The sequence below is a fragment of the Protopterus annectens genome, chromosome 12.part0, assembly GCF_019279795.1.
Source record: "Protopterus annectens isolate FY-2018-M chromosome 12.part0, PAN1.0, whole genome shotgun sequence".
NCBI classification, from domain to species: domain Eukaryota; kingdom Metazoa; phylum Chordata; order Ceratodontiformes; family Protopteridae; genus Protopterus; species Protopterus annectens.
Genome location: NC_056746.1, coordinates 814,656,696 through 814,671,530, shown reverse-complemented (window position 1 = coordinate 814,671,530; position 14,835 = coordinate 814,656,696).

The following is a 14,835-nucleotide window of genomic DNA, read 5'->3' as shown; positions in this document are numbered from 1 at the left end:
ATCTGAAGGCAAAAACTCACAAGGTTTTCCCATAAGCCAAGGACTGACATTTCTCATAAGTTACAGGTGCTGCTCCCTGCCAGGCCTCATGCAAATGCTGAGGAGAAAGACTGTTGAGACATAAGGGTTAGGAAGAGGGAGAGTTGTAGGGTTGCCACCTTCCTTCACGGCTAAAACCGGAGCAAAGCCACGCCCCTCGCGTCACCAGTAACCCTGCCCACCCCAACCCCCTCTCCCGCCAACATACCTCCTATTTTGTGATGTCACGACAGCATCACTCAATGGGAACGCCCTCTTTTTTCATTCCCGCCGCCTGTTTTTAGCTGATTTACTATGCTTTTCTGTAAAAAAAGCATAGCAAATCAGCCGATTTACAAACTCCGATAGTCTGTTTCCTTTTTGAAACAGAATACCGGAGTTTGTACAGTGTTTTCCGGACTACTGGAGAATCAGTTTGATTTCCTGATAGTCCGGAAAAAAAACGGAGGGGTGGCAAGCCTAGAGAGTTGTAGAGACAGGGACAGAGACATGTAAAGTGATTTGCCCATAAGGCAGTTCTGCACATCTTTTTGGTGTGTTACTCTTAGGGTTGTCATCATGATTATTCTGTCAGGCTCTGTACATATCAAGAAAAATACCAGGAGTACCAGGACAATACACCAATGAACTCTATTAATGTAGTAAGTGCTTTTGGTTAGACCTTCCAACCTTTCTCAGACAAGTAATCGCAACAAAGCACTCATATAAACCTTGTGATGCCCATGCCCTGACTCAGCAATCAAGGAGCTTATCCTCACTACAAACACCAGTGAGGGGCATCTCATATAGGAAGTAAGGATATCAAATATACACAGTAAAGAGCAATTTCCCTTAAGAGCACAAAGAGATCACAGTCAGTCCAGGGCTGGTCACGCCCTCGCTCTCCAAGTCCCCAATAAGACTCCCTACTGGCACAGCTATAAGGTCCAGATCTCAGGCTAGTAGGCAAGCTAAAACCTCCAGCACCCTCTCTGTCCTACCAGTGCTTCATGTCTGTGCCCAGGTAGCTGACACACACACACACACACACACACACACACACATGCACACGCACATGCGCACATGCACACACACACACACACACACACACACACACACACACACACACACACACACACACACACACACACACACACACACACACACACACACACACACACACACACACACACACACACACACGCACACACACTTTGAGAAGAGCTTATACAACCACACAGAGACTCCTGTGAAAGGCTGGCACAGGTTCTCCAGCTGTGCCCCTTTTTCCCAGACTATACAATAGTACCGGCTGACACCACCCACTAATATTTATCAGCTACTCAAAGGCCCTTAAAAGGGTGTCCAATTATTATTGTGCAATATTAGTATCCAATTGGTAGTATAGCCCAGGTTTAAAGCTATTGGAATGGCTTTGTACAATTTTACCAAAGGCATACACGTACTCTCAAGAGCTTAAATTACCTCTACAAATACAGCCACAGTTGAAAGGGTTTAAAATATTTAATAACAAATGGTCAAAACACAAGACAATACTTTTTACTACACAGTGCTAGACAATAGTTCAGAGATCTCAGAGAAATACTTAAGATAATTCATTAATACAGTTGTGAAATCACATAAAAACACTTAGTCTAATATTTCTAGTTTCTAGCTATTTCTAAGAGAAAACACAAATCTAAGATAAAGTTACATAAAGAGCAAGACAGTGCTGGTGAGTTGGATGGTCAAGACAAAAATGCTTAGTGCTCTCTGATTCTCTCTGTTTTTAAAATCACATTCCTGGTTCACATTACATCATTCTTCATACTTCTCTGGGTTCCCAGGCTAACAGAAACTACATTTACATTCTTCACCTCTGGGCAGAAACCAGAGCAATAAAGGACATAAATGCATGCAAATTCTGGCCATTAACTCTGGCCTTAAAACAATAGGCAGGATGCCTCACTCTAGACTTACTGGCTCCAAGTTTTAACATCAAAGGGTCACAATATGCTTTACTTGGTCAATAGAGTGCACCGTTGTTACATTATTTTCCATTTCCACATGTAACACTATTTTTACCATTTAAGACAACAGCTTGTGGTTTACATTAATATTTACAGATGACAGAATTATCTCCAAAATTCTATCTGAATAGGCTGGCAGCCTTCACCCATCTTCACCCAATCTTCACATATCTCCCCCCTGGAGAACTCAAGCTAGTTTTTCAAGTGACCCTTGAGAAACGCTGCTTGAGGGAGTTAAGTCTATCTGAGTATACCTTACCCCGTTCCCTGTCGTGAGAGCCCATCTGCATTGGCATTGCTAATACCACTGCAGTGCTACATGGACATATCATATGCTTGCAACCCCAGGCTCCATCTTAGCAACTTGGCATTTTGCTGTCTGGCTCTGTTTAACCACATCAGGGGGTTATGAATTGTCATAACAGTGAATTTCCTTCCATACAGATAAGGCTGAATTTTCTGCAGTGCCCACACTATGGCTAGACATTCCTTTTCTACAGCTGCATAGCATTCCTCCCTGGGCTGGAGCCTATGACTGAGATAAACCACTGGGTGCTCTTTCCCCTCTGAAGAAATCTGGCTAAGTACAGCCCCCACCCCATGGTTCGAAGCATCCACCCGCACAGCAAATTCTTTGCTGTAATCAGGACTGGCTAACATGGGGGGGGTCCTCCCAAAGCTTCTTTAAGCTTTTGGAATGCCTGCTCACATCCTGGGGTCCACTACCTTATCTGGCCTGTTCTTCCTTGTCAGGTCTGTGAGGAGAGCAGCTATGGTACTATAACTGGGGATAAAATTTCTGTAGTACCCTGCTGTCCCTAAAAATGCCCTCACCTGCTTTTTAGTAACAGGTGCAGGCCATGTCTGAATGGCTTCTAGTTTGGCAGGTTATGGCCTTATCTTACCACTCCCCACTCTATGTCTTAAGTAGGAGACCTCTGCCATACCCACCTGACATTTGCTCTGCTTAATGGTCAACCCTGCCCTCTGTAGTCTGCCCAGCACTCCCCTGACATGCTGAAGGTGCTCTGGCCAGGAATGGCTGTAGATGGCAATATCATCCTGGTAAGCAAGGGAAAACCCTCCTGCTCCTGCTAGGATATGATCTACCAGCCTCTGGAAAGTCACTGGGGCATTCTTCATCCCAAAGGGCATCTTTCTGATCTCATACAAGCCAAAAAGAGTCACAAAGGCTGACTTCTTTCTAGCACTGGGAGTCAAGGGCACCTGCCAATAACCCTTGGTAGGATCATTGGTTGTAAGATACTTAGCCCCACCCAGCTGCTCTAGGGCCTCATCTGTCCTAGGCATGGAGTAAATATCTGACTCTGTGTGACTATTTAATTTGCTGTAGTCCACACAGAACCTGAAGCTGTCATCCTTCTTTGGCACCAACACCACTGGGGGAGGCACAGGGACTGTTGGACTCTTGAATCACCCCTAGTTTCTGTTTGACTCTCTCATGCACTCTATAAGGGGCTTGCCTAATAGGCCTTTGGGGTCCTGTGTCCAACTGGTGCTGCCACAGTGGGTGCACCCTGGTTTTCCAGTGAACATGTCCATAAATTCCTGCAACACTGCTCAGATTTCTTGAACATGGGTAGGAGATAGCTGCTGGGACAGTACTACTTCTTCCACTGAGGTGTCAGCCCAAGCCTCACTGAGGAGATCAGTCCCCAGATCTCCCTCAGACTCCTCCTGCAATCCACTGCAGATGCTCAGCACAAGGGCCTCCCTATCATGGTAAGGTTTCATCATGTTAACATGGTACAATTTATGCCCCTGCCATCTGCCTAGCAGTTCCACCATGTAGTTAACATCACTTACCTTTCTTACCACCTTGTAGGGTCCCTCCCAAGCTGCTTGCAGTTTGTTGTGTCTGACAGGAATGAAAACCATTACCTGCTGCCCCACAGCATACTCTCTAGCTCGAGCATTCCTGTCATACCACACCTTTTTCTGTTGTTGGGCTTCTTCAGGTTTTCATGGGCCAAGCCCATGAATTCCCTGAGCCTTTGCCTGAGGTTTAGGATGTATGCCACAGCAGATCCCTTGTGAGACTCGCACTCACCTTCCCACTCATCTCAAATTAAATCTAGAGGTCCCCTCACCCTATGCCCATATGGCAACTTAAAGAGTGAAAAAACTGTTGATTCCTGGGAACTTCTTTGTAAGCAAACAACAGATGGGGCAAATATTTGTCCCACTCCCTCTTAGACTGATCTGCAAATGCCCATAGCATGGACTTGATTGTACAGTTTAACCTCTCAACAAGGCCATTAGTCTAGGGATGGTAGGGGTGGTCTTCATGTGCTTCACCCCACCTGACTTCCACAGACAAGCCAGCAGATCTGACATGAAACTGGCACCTCTGTCAGTCAGTATTTCTTTTGGGAAACCTACCCTGCTGAAAATCTCTAATAAAGCATTTGCTACCTTCTCTGCCTCAATGGAGGACAAAGCCACCACCTCAGGGTATCATGTAGCATACAAAGCTACCACCTCAGGGTATCATGTAGCATATTCCACTACCACTATGATATACTTTTTCCCTGTGGAACTTGGGGTATTCAGAGGACCCACAATATCCATAGCTACACTCTGAAATGGCTCCTCAATCACAGGCAAAGGCATCAAAGGAGCTCTGACATTGCCTCCTGCCTTGCCTACCTTTTGGCACTGTTCATAGGTCCTGCAGTGCCCTGTTACATCTCTGGAAATTCAAGGCCAATAGAAGTTCTGCATAATATGGCTCTTTGTACGTTTTATGCCTGTATGACCTGCAAAGGGAATATCATGGGCTATGGCTAGAAGACTAGATGGTAGGCTCTAGGCACTACCAACTGCTGTACTCTCTCACCTTCTAGCCCTCCCTCAAGGGTCCACTCTCTGTATAGTAACCCTTTGTCCCAGTATACAGATCCCCCCTTTCCTTGAGAATCAGGTGCCTCCCTAGCTACCTGCCTCAATCCTTGCAATGTAGGATCTGAAAGCAGAGCCTGTCTCAGCTCTCTCCTTGTAACCCTTTCCAGCTCCCCTTCCACAGGAAGACTGGCACACTCTGACAGTGGTGCCTCACTGTCAGCCTGGGTACTACTACTCACCTTTACCTTTGTAGTCACTCTGTCCAAAGGACCATCAGTACCCCCAAGCAGCTGTGGCTCACCGTTAGTCTTAGTGCTACAAGGTTGCTCCCTCCCTGAAGTAACCACATCACCAGTCCTGGCTGCAAGTATGCAGTCTGGCTGGGTCTCCCCCAGGCTACCAGACATACCTGCTTGTCTCCAAGCCTGACTGCATGTAACTGCACAAGCACAGGATACTGCACTATCAAAATCATTCCCTATCAGGACATCTGTAGATATATCCTCAAACACACCTACTTGCTGGCTTTCTTTTCCACCCTTCAGGTCCAGCTGAACACTCGCCAAAGGTATTTAGAATGGGATCCCCTCCTAAAGCCCTGACTGGAGTAAACTGTTCAGGCATGTAGTGCTCCTCTGTAACCATTGCAGGCTTTACACTGGTTATATCAGAGGCTGTGTCTCTCTTGGCAATGGCCTTTTTGCCATTCATTACAATAGGATCGAACCTCTGGTGGTAGTCTGGCACCCTTGTTGTCCCAAGACAACCTACTATTGGCATTTTGTCTTTCCCACTTACTGGCTCCCTCACCTTTTGCTTCCCACCTTGCCTCCATGGTCACCTGTATGCCACATGGCCCCACTGGTTGCATTCAAAACATTTAACCCTTGCTCCTGGGCATGTACCTGGACTAGTGGCTTCCCTTGCTACTGGCAGATTCTGTTGAGGCAGTCTGGGCTGCCCACCATGGGTTCCTTTAGACCCATGAGCAGTACTGGGGGTCCCTTTCCTGTGCAGGGCTGCCCTGCTTGCCAGGTATAGGTCTCCCTTCTTCCCCAACTCATCTGAAGTAGCACATTGTCTATCAGCTAACTAGATTCTCATGCCCTCAGACAAAGTGTTAAGTGCATGTTCCCTCACCAAAAGGTCTGTTACCCCTTCAAAAGTGGTGAACTGACATCCACTCACCCACCTATGGAAATAAGTGCTCAGTTCAGCTACATATTCACACACACTTTCATCTGCCTTGCGTCTATGCTCATGAAACTTTTTCCTATATGTTTCAGGTGTTAGCTTAAACAATTCTAACAAGTGATTTTTAACAGCAGTATAATCAAAACATGCAACATCAGACATTTTTGACAAAACAGTTACAGCTTTTCCATGGAGTAAGGGAGTCTGGAACCGTACCCAGAGCCTTAGGTCAATGCTATACTGTTCACATACCCTCTCAAACATAAGAATGAAACTATCAACATTATACCCCTCTTTAAACTGTGGAAGAAATATACTGACCTTTTGTGCTTCTAGGGTCCAGTTACTCCCTTCCCCATTACCTCCATGACTCTGGCAAAGAGTCAACATTTCCCTCTCATGCTGCCTCTGTCGCTCCTTTTCCTTGGCTTCCAGGCATAGCAGTTTCTCATTCTTCTCAGCCTATAGACTCCTCAGTCTCTCAACTGCTTCTAACTCCAAATGCCTGGCCTCCAATTCAAGTCTTTTTAGATCCAGATGGATTTTTAAGTCCTCTGCTGAAAAGTTGAGCTGTCCATTCTCTGAGGGTATTATATCTCCACTGTCAGTCTGATTGTCCTCCTGGTTGCTGTTTTCTGATGCAGCTGTAACCAAAGCTGCAATCAGGTTTGCCTTAGTCAGGTTTCCATACACCAGTCCCCTCGCCTGGCACATCTCAGCCAGCTTGCTCCTTGTCAGCTTTCCATACTTTATTGCTGACAGGCTGCCTGCTCACCCTGACTAACTAAGCTAACAAAAGAAATAAAACAATTGTGATATGAACTCTGAGTATTCACTTTGTGGCTGATTTAGAGTAAAAAACACCTTCAAAACTCACTGTACCCAAGCTACAGGAATTCACTCTTCCCACACCACTACAAGCCAATTAGTATTTACCAATTAATATGTGATGTGGATATCCCGCCACTGCCAAGCAATTAATATGTGATGCCCGTGCCCTAGCCTAGCAATCAAGGAGCTTCAATCCTCACCACTACCAGTGAGGGGCATCACATATAGGAGGAAGGGATAACAAATACAACAGTAAAGTGCAATTTCCCTTAAGAGCACACAGAGATCACAGTCAGTCTGGTGCTGATTGCTCCCTCACTCTCCAGGTCCCCAATAAGACTCCCCACTGACACAGCTATAGGGTTCAAATGTCAGCCTAGTGGGCAAGCTAAAACCTCTCTGTCCAACCATAGGTTCATAGGTTCATAGGTAAGTAGTAGGCTATCTGCCCAAGGGCATCTATAAGCCTAGCCAGAATGTGTTGATTTTCACTGCCCCCTTAGATTAGTTCCCTGTGCCTCGGCCCAGCAGAGCCATTACTTCTCTGTGCCTCTGTCCAGCAGAGCCACTGCAGTGATCCCCGGGGTAAATTTTCTGTTTCCCATCCACTCGTCAAGGTTTCTTTTGAAGAGTGTTAGTGAGGGGCTCTGCCTAATGTAGATTGGAATCCTGTTCCAAAGCACGGGGAGTCTCTGGGACAGGAAACTATCCCTCCAGCACATCCTATTTATCATTGTGGTGAGGTTTAGATCCCTAGTGCATGTGGCTCTCGGAGATTTGTTTTCTTTTAGGTGGAGCATGTCCATCAATTCTGGGTTGGACATGGCCTTGTATGTCAGGCAGAGATCACCTCTGTGTAAAGCGGTATGCAACCGAGTACAGCTGGAGTTTCTTCAGTCGGGCTGCATAGGGCATATGTTTGAGGCCAGTAATCCTCTTGGTGAGGTACTTCTGTGGTCTTTCCAGCTATTGCAGGTGTCTTGTAAGGTACATCCCAAATGGGGCATTATACTCTATGATGGATCTGATGAGTGATGAGTAGATGGGCACAATAAACTCTTTTGTTCTAGATGCGAACCCTTTTGTGATTAGGTGGGCCACATAGAAGTATTTTCTAACCACCTTGGCAATATGATTATCAAAGGAGAGATTAATATCTACTTGGGTCCCCAGATCCCTTATTACATTTTCTGTATTTAGGGGACTATCACATATGCGGTAGTTCACGGGTACTTTGTTTTTTCCAAAGGGGATGACTAAGCACTTTTTGGCATTTAGCTTGAAGCCGTAATTTTGACACCAGGTATCCATCTCAGTGAGACCCTTCTGGAGGATGTCTGTATCAGCTGGAGAGTCAATTATGGCCCCCAGTTTGCAGTCATCTGCCAACTTGATCAGTCATAATCCTCCTGTTCTTGCCTGTACCTCTAAGAAGTATATACTGAACAGGAGGGGTCCCAGAACTGAGCCCTGGGGGACGCCACTTATAACAGGTTTAGAGTTGGACCTAGAGCCTACAACTCTCACCATGAGGGTTCTATTGGCAACCCGTCTCATGATGTAGGGGTTTATGTTCAGGCTGGTGAGCGTGTCTATAATACCAGAATGGGGAATGGTGTTGAAAGCCTTTTCAAGGTCTAGCTAGGCTGTGTGGACCTCCTTTCCCTCATCTAAAGCCTTGTTAACTGTCTCAAAGAAGTCCACCAGAATTAGGAGGCATGCACTGCCTTTAACAAAGCCAAACTGGGTCGCATCCAATGTTTGAAGGTTCCCATTGTCTCTGTTAATGAATTCCATGATGATGCACTCCATAGCCTTGCAGACCAGGCTAGTCAGGCTTATAGGGCAATAGCTCCCAGCGTCCGTTATGGCTCCACCTTTGTGGAGCGGGATAACTGTTGCCGTGTGCCACTCTATGGGTACATAGCCTGTAGAGAGGCTGAGTTTGAACAGTGTGTTTAGGTGAGGGGTTAGTTCATTTTAGAGCTCATGTAAGACATAGCCTGGGACACCGTCTGGTTCCACTGAAGTTGTATTTTTTGCTTTGGATTGGGCTGTTTTAACCTGTATGTCAGTGATCGCTGGGGCAATACATTCTTCTGGTATGGTTATGGGACCTTTAAGGGGGGAAAGGGGGTGGTTTGCACTAAGCCTGTCTTCCAGAATGTTGGCAATATCAGTCGGTTCAGTGTATTCTGTGCTATTTTGCACTAACTCAGAGCAGATCTGAGAGTTCCACTTAGGTTCTTGACATAGCTAAAGAACACTTTGTGGTTATCTTTGTAGTCCTTGGCAAGTTCTCTTTCAAAGCTAGCCTTGGATGATTTTATGAGGGATCGTAGTTTCTTGCCGATACTAATCAGGGATGTTCATAGGTTCATAGGTTGGTACTAGGCTATTGGCCCTAGGGCCTATACAAGCCTAGCCATAACAATTCCCTGGTTATTTCTTCCCACACTATTTTCTTCCCTAGACCCCTGTCTAGCTGATCCCTGGCATGAATTTCCTTTCTTCCATCCAATCATCAAGGTTCCTTTTGAAGAGGGCCAAAGAGGTGCTCTGCTTGACATGTATGGACAGTCTATTCCAGAGTCTGGGGAGTCTCTGGATCAGGAACCTATCCCTCCAGCATGTTTTGCTTATTGTGATGAGAAGGTTTAGATCCCTAAAGCGTGTGGCTCTGAGGGATTGGGATTTCTTTAAGTGTAGCATGTCCAACAGCTCTGGGTTTGACATGGCCTTGTATGTTAAGCAGAGATTGCCTCGGAGTAGACAATATGCGACAGAGTATAGCTGGAGTTTTTTAAGATGATCAGCATAGGGCATCTGCTTTAGGCCTGTGATTCTTTTAGTGAGGTATTTCTGTGGCCTTTCCAGTTGTTGCAGATGTCTTGCGAGGTACATACCAAATGGGGCGTTGTATTCTATAATGGGTCTAATGAGGGATAAGTACAGTGGGACAATGTCCTCCTTTTTTCTCAATGAAAAGCCCTTAGTAATGAGGTGTGCCACATTGAAGGATTTCCTGTCTGTTGTGGCAATGTGGTTATTGAAGGTGAGACCACTGTCTACCTGTGTCCCTAAGTCTCTTATCACACTTTCAGTGTTTAGTGTACTGCCACCTATGTGGTAATTCACGGGTACGTGTTTTTTTCCCAAAGGGGATAGCTATACATTTCTTGGCAATGAGCTTGAGCCCATTACATTTTCTGTATTTAGGGGACTATCACATATGCGGTAGTTCACGGGTACTTTGTTTTTTCCAAAGGGGATGACTATGCACTTTTTGGCATTTAGCTTGAGGCATAATTTTGACACCAGGTATCCATCTCAGTGAGACCCTTCTGGAGGATGTCTGTATCAGCTGGAGAGTCAATTATGGCCCCTAGTTTACAGTCATCTGCGAACTTGATCAGCCATAATCCTCCTGTGCTTGCCTGTACCTCTAAGAAGTATATACTGAACAGGAGGGGTCCCAGGACTGAACCCTGGGGGACGCCACTTATAACTGGTTTAGAGTTGGACCTAGAGCCTGCAACTCTCACCATGTGGGTTCTATCCATGAGCCAATTGGCAACCCATCTCATGACATAGGGGTTTATGTTCAGGCTAGTGAGCTTGTCTATAATACCAGAATGGAGAATGGTGTTGAAAGCCTTTGCAAGGTCTAGCTAGGTTGTGTGGACCTCCTTTCCTTCATCTAAAGCCTTGTTAACTGTCTCAAAGAAGTCCACTAGAATTAGGAGGCATGATCTGCCTTTAACAAAGCCAAACTGGGTTGCGTCCAATGTTTGAAGGTTCCCATTGTCTCTGTTAATGAATTCCATGATGATGCACTCCATAGCCTTGCAGACCAGGCTAGTCAGGCTTATAGGGCGATAGCTCCCAGGGTCTGTTATGGCTCCACCTTTGTGGAGCGGGATAACTGTTGCCGTGTGCCACTCTACGAGTACATATTATGTAGAGAGGCTGAGTTTGAACAGTGTGTTTAGGTGAGGGGTTAGTTCATTTTAGAGCTCATGTAAGCCACAGCCTGGGACACCACCTGGTTCCATTGAGGCTATATTTTATGCTTTGGATTGGGCTGTTTTAATCTGTGTGTCAGTGATTGCTGGGGCACTACATTCTTCTGGTATGGTTATGGGACCTTTAGGGGGTGAAACGGGGGTGGTTTGCACTAAACCTGTCTTCAGAATGTTGGCAATATCAGTCAGTTCAGTGTATTTTGTGCCATTTTGCACTAACTCAGAGCAGATCTGAGAGTTTCCACTTAGGTTCTTGACATAGCTAAAGAACACTTTGTGGTTATCTTTGGAGTCCTTGGCAATTTTTCTTTCAAAGCTAGCCTTGGATGATTTTATGAGGGATCATAGTTTCTTGCCGATAGTAATCAGGGATGTTCATAGGTTCATAGGTTCATAGGTTGGTACTAGGCTATTGGCCCTAGGGCCTATACAAGCCTAGCCATAACAATTCCCTGGTTATTTCTTCCCACACTATTTACTTCCCTGGACCCCTGGCTAGCTGATCCCTGGCATGAATTTCCTTTCTCCCATCCAATCATCAGGGCTCCTTTTGAAGAGGACCAAAGAGGTGCTCTGCTTGACTTGTATGGGCAGTCTATTCCAGAGTCTGGGGAGTCGCTGGGTCAGGAACCTATCCCTCCAGCATGTTTTGTTTATTGTGATGAGAAGGTTTAGATCCCTGGAGCGTGTGGCTCTGAGGGATCGGGATTTCTTTAAGTTTAGCATGTCCAATAGCTCTGGGTTTGACATGGCCTTGCATGTTAAGCAGAGATTGCCTCGGAGTAGACGATATGCGACAGAGTATAGCTGGAGTTTTTTAAGATGATCAACATAAGGCATCTGCTTTAGGCCTGTGATTCTTTTAGTGAGGTATTTCTGTGGCCTTTCCAGTTGTTGCAGATGTCTTGCGAGGTACATACCAAATGAGGCGTTGTATTCTATAATGGGTCTAATGAGGGATAAGTACAGTGGGACAATGACCTCCTTTTTTCTCAATGAAAAGCCCTTAGTGATGAGGTGTGCCACATAGAAGGATTTCCTGACTGCTGTGGCAATGTGGTTATTGAAGGTGAGACCACTATCCACCTGTGTCCCTAAGTCTCTTATCACACTTTCGGTGTTTAGTGTACTTCTACCTACGTGGTAATTCACGGGTACATGTTTTTTCTCAAAGGGGATAACTATACATTTCTTGGCAATGAGCTTGAGCCCATGGCTCTGGCATCAAGCATCTGTTTCTGTAAGGTCCTTTTGTAGAGTATCAACATCATTTGTGGATTCAGTAATGGCTCCCAGTTTGCAATCATCTGCCAACGTTGTTATCCAGAGTCCCTTAGTGTTGGCCTGTACTTCAGAGAAGTAGATGCCAAACAAGAGAGGTCCCAGGTCTGAACCCTGAGGTACTCCACTTGTCACTTGTCTGGAGCTATATTTGGAGTCAGCTACTTTTACAGTGTGGGTTCTGTCAGTAAGCCAGTTGGCAACCCATTGAGTGACGTGGGAATTAATGCCCAGCTTAGTAAGTTTATCTATGATTCCAGAGTGGGGGATGGTGTCAAAGGCCTTGGTGAGGTCCAGATAGGCTGTGTGGACTGTCTTACTCTCGTCCACGGCTCTGGAGACTGATTTGAAGAAGTCAGTCAGGTTCAGGAGACAAGATCGGCCCTTCACAAACCCAAACTGGGTGGGGTCCTGTGTTTTAAGGTTGCCAATGTCTTTGTTTATAAGTTCCATGATAATACGTTCCATGGCCTTGCAGATCAGGCTCATCAGACTGATGGGGCAGTAGTTCCCAGGATCCAAGGTGGATCCCCCTTATGGAGTGGGATATTTATAGCTGTATGCCACTCAGTGGGTATGAAGCCTGAGGTGAGGGTATGATTAAACATGACACTTAGGTGAGGTGCCAGTTCATTTTGTAGTTCACGTAGTACACAGCCTGGGATGTCATCTGTACCCATAGCTGCTGTATTCTTAGCTATGGAGAGTATGTTTTTTTACCTGTGTGGCCATTTTTACCCAAATTTGGCAATCTTCCAGTATTGAGATGGGCCATTTAAGGGGTGAGAGGAGGGTGAAGGTGGTACTGAATCGATCTGCCAAGATATTGGCAATATCCTTGGGATCAGTATATTTAATGCCATTCTGTTGTAGCTCCGAGCAGATCTGAGCATTGCCATTTAGATTCTTGGCATAGTTATAGAATGCCTTGTGGTTGTCTTTGGAATCTTTGACAATTTTGTTTTCGTAACTAGCTTTAGAGGATTTTGTGAGGGATCTCAGCTTCTTACAGAGGCTGGTAAGGGAGTTTTTTGCATCCTGGGATTTTCCATTTTTCTGCAACAGTTTATTCCTTTTGGTGTAGTTTGTTTATGGCGGGGGACCACCAGATTGGCTTCCTTTTTTTGGAGGAGAACATCTTTGTTCTGTTTGGGATGGCACGATTCATGCATGAGTGGATGTGCTCATACAGTGCCTTAGTGTAGGACTCAGTAGTTGAACTTTCAGTTCTTGTCTGCATGGGTGTCATGAAGTTTGTAACGTCTGACTGAACTAGCATGAAGTTGTCTTTCCTTCTTGGGATTTTACTCTTTTCTGCACTAGTTTCCTCCTTCTATTGTATAGCTTGTTTATGGCAGGGGTCCACCAGATTGGTTTCCTTTTCTTGGAGGAGTGAGTCTTGGTTTTGCTTGGTATAGCACGATCCATGCATTCTTGCAGGTGCTCACAGAGGGCCTTTGCAAGGGATTCAGCAGCTTGGACAGCATTGTCCTTTAGCATGGGGGCTGTGAACCTTTCCACCTTAGTCTAAAGTAACGTGAAGTTTGCTTTTGAAAAGTTTTTCAGGATAGTTTCCTTGAATGGAGGTGGGGGCAGAATGTGGATATCCAGCGTGATTAGTCTATGGTCTGATCTAACCATTGAGGGTTTGACCTCCGGTGTAGAACACCAGTCACCCATGTTGGTGATGACCAGGTCCAATATGCCATCACCTCTAGTGGGGGTGTTGACCAGTTGATCCAGGGCATTTGAGTTTATAAATTCTAGGAAGTGTTGGGCAAGGGAGTTAGTATTTGAGTAGTTCTCCCAGTTAATGTTTGGGTAATTGAAATCATCCAATATTAGGGCATTTGGTAGGACCTTCATATTTTCCAGTGTCTCCAGAAATGTGGAATGGGGGTCCTGGGTCATGGTGGGTGATCTGTAGTAAGCTAAAATTTGAATTGCAGTTTTGCCTATTGTTAGTTGCACATGAATGATCTCTGAGGCATTGTACTGTGCCACTAACCTGGAGGTGTGGGTATCCTTGATGATTGTGTTTGGGTCTGGGTTCTGTGGCTGAAAAGTATGATATGAGTTATAGCCTGGTAGTGCTGGGATGCACTTTGGAGCCTTAAACCAGGTTTCTGTTACCGCACAGATATCAATGTTCTTTATACTGAGGAGTGCCTCGAGTGCATGCATTTTGAGGTTTAGACTTCTGGCGTTGAGTAGCATTACCCTCAGTTTTTGGTTACTTGTGCTATTTATGGTGGTGGGTTTGTCTTTTGAGCCTTGTCTAAAAAAGGCACTATGGGGGCAGCAAAAGTCTTGGCCAGTATTTGAAAGCCCAAGGGTGACAGGTGCAAGCCATCTCTTGTGAAGCAATGTGGCTTATCAAGCATGTCATCCCAAGTGGACAGATACTGGATCCCCTTTGAATGACACCAGAAATTTAGACAATTGTTGAAATTGATCATTTTTTTTCTTTATACTGTGGCATCATTCTTGGTGAGGGCAGGATGCTACTCAGGGTAAGGGTCATACCGGACTGGGCTACATGATCAGAGAGCTCTTCCATGTCTCTTTTCATGTAGTCCAGGGAGGTATGT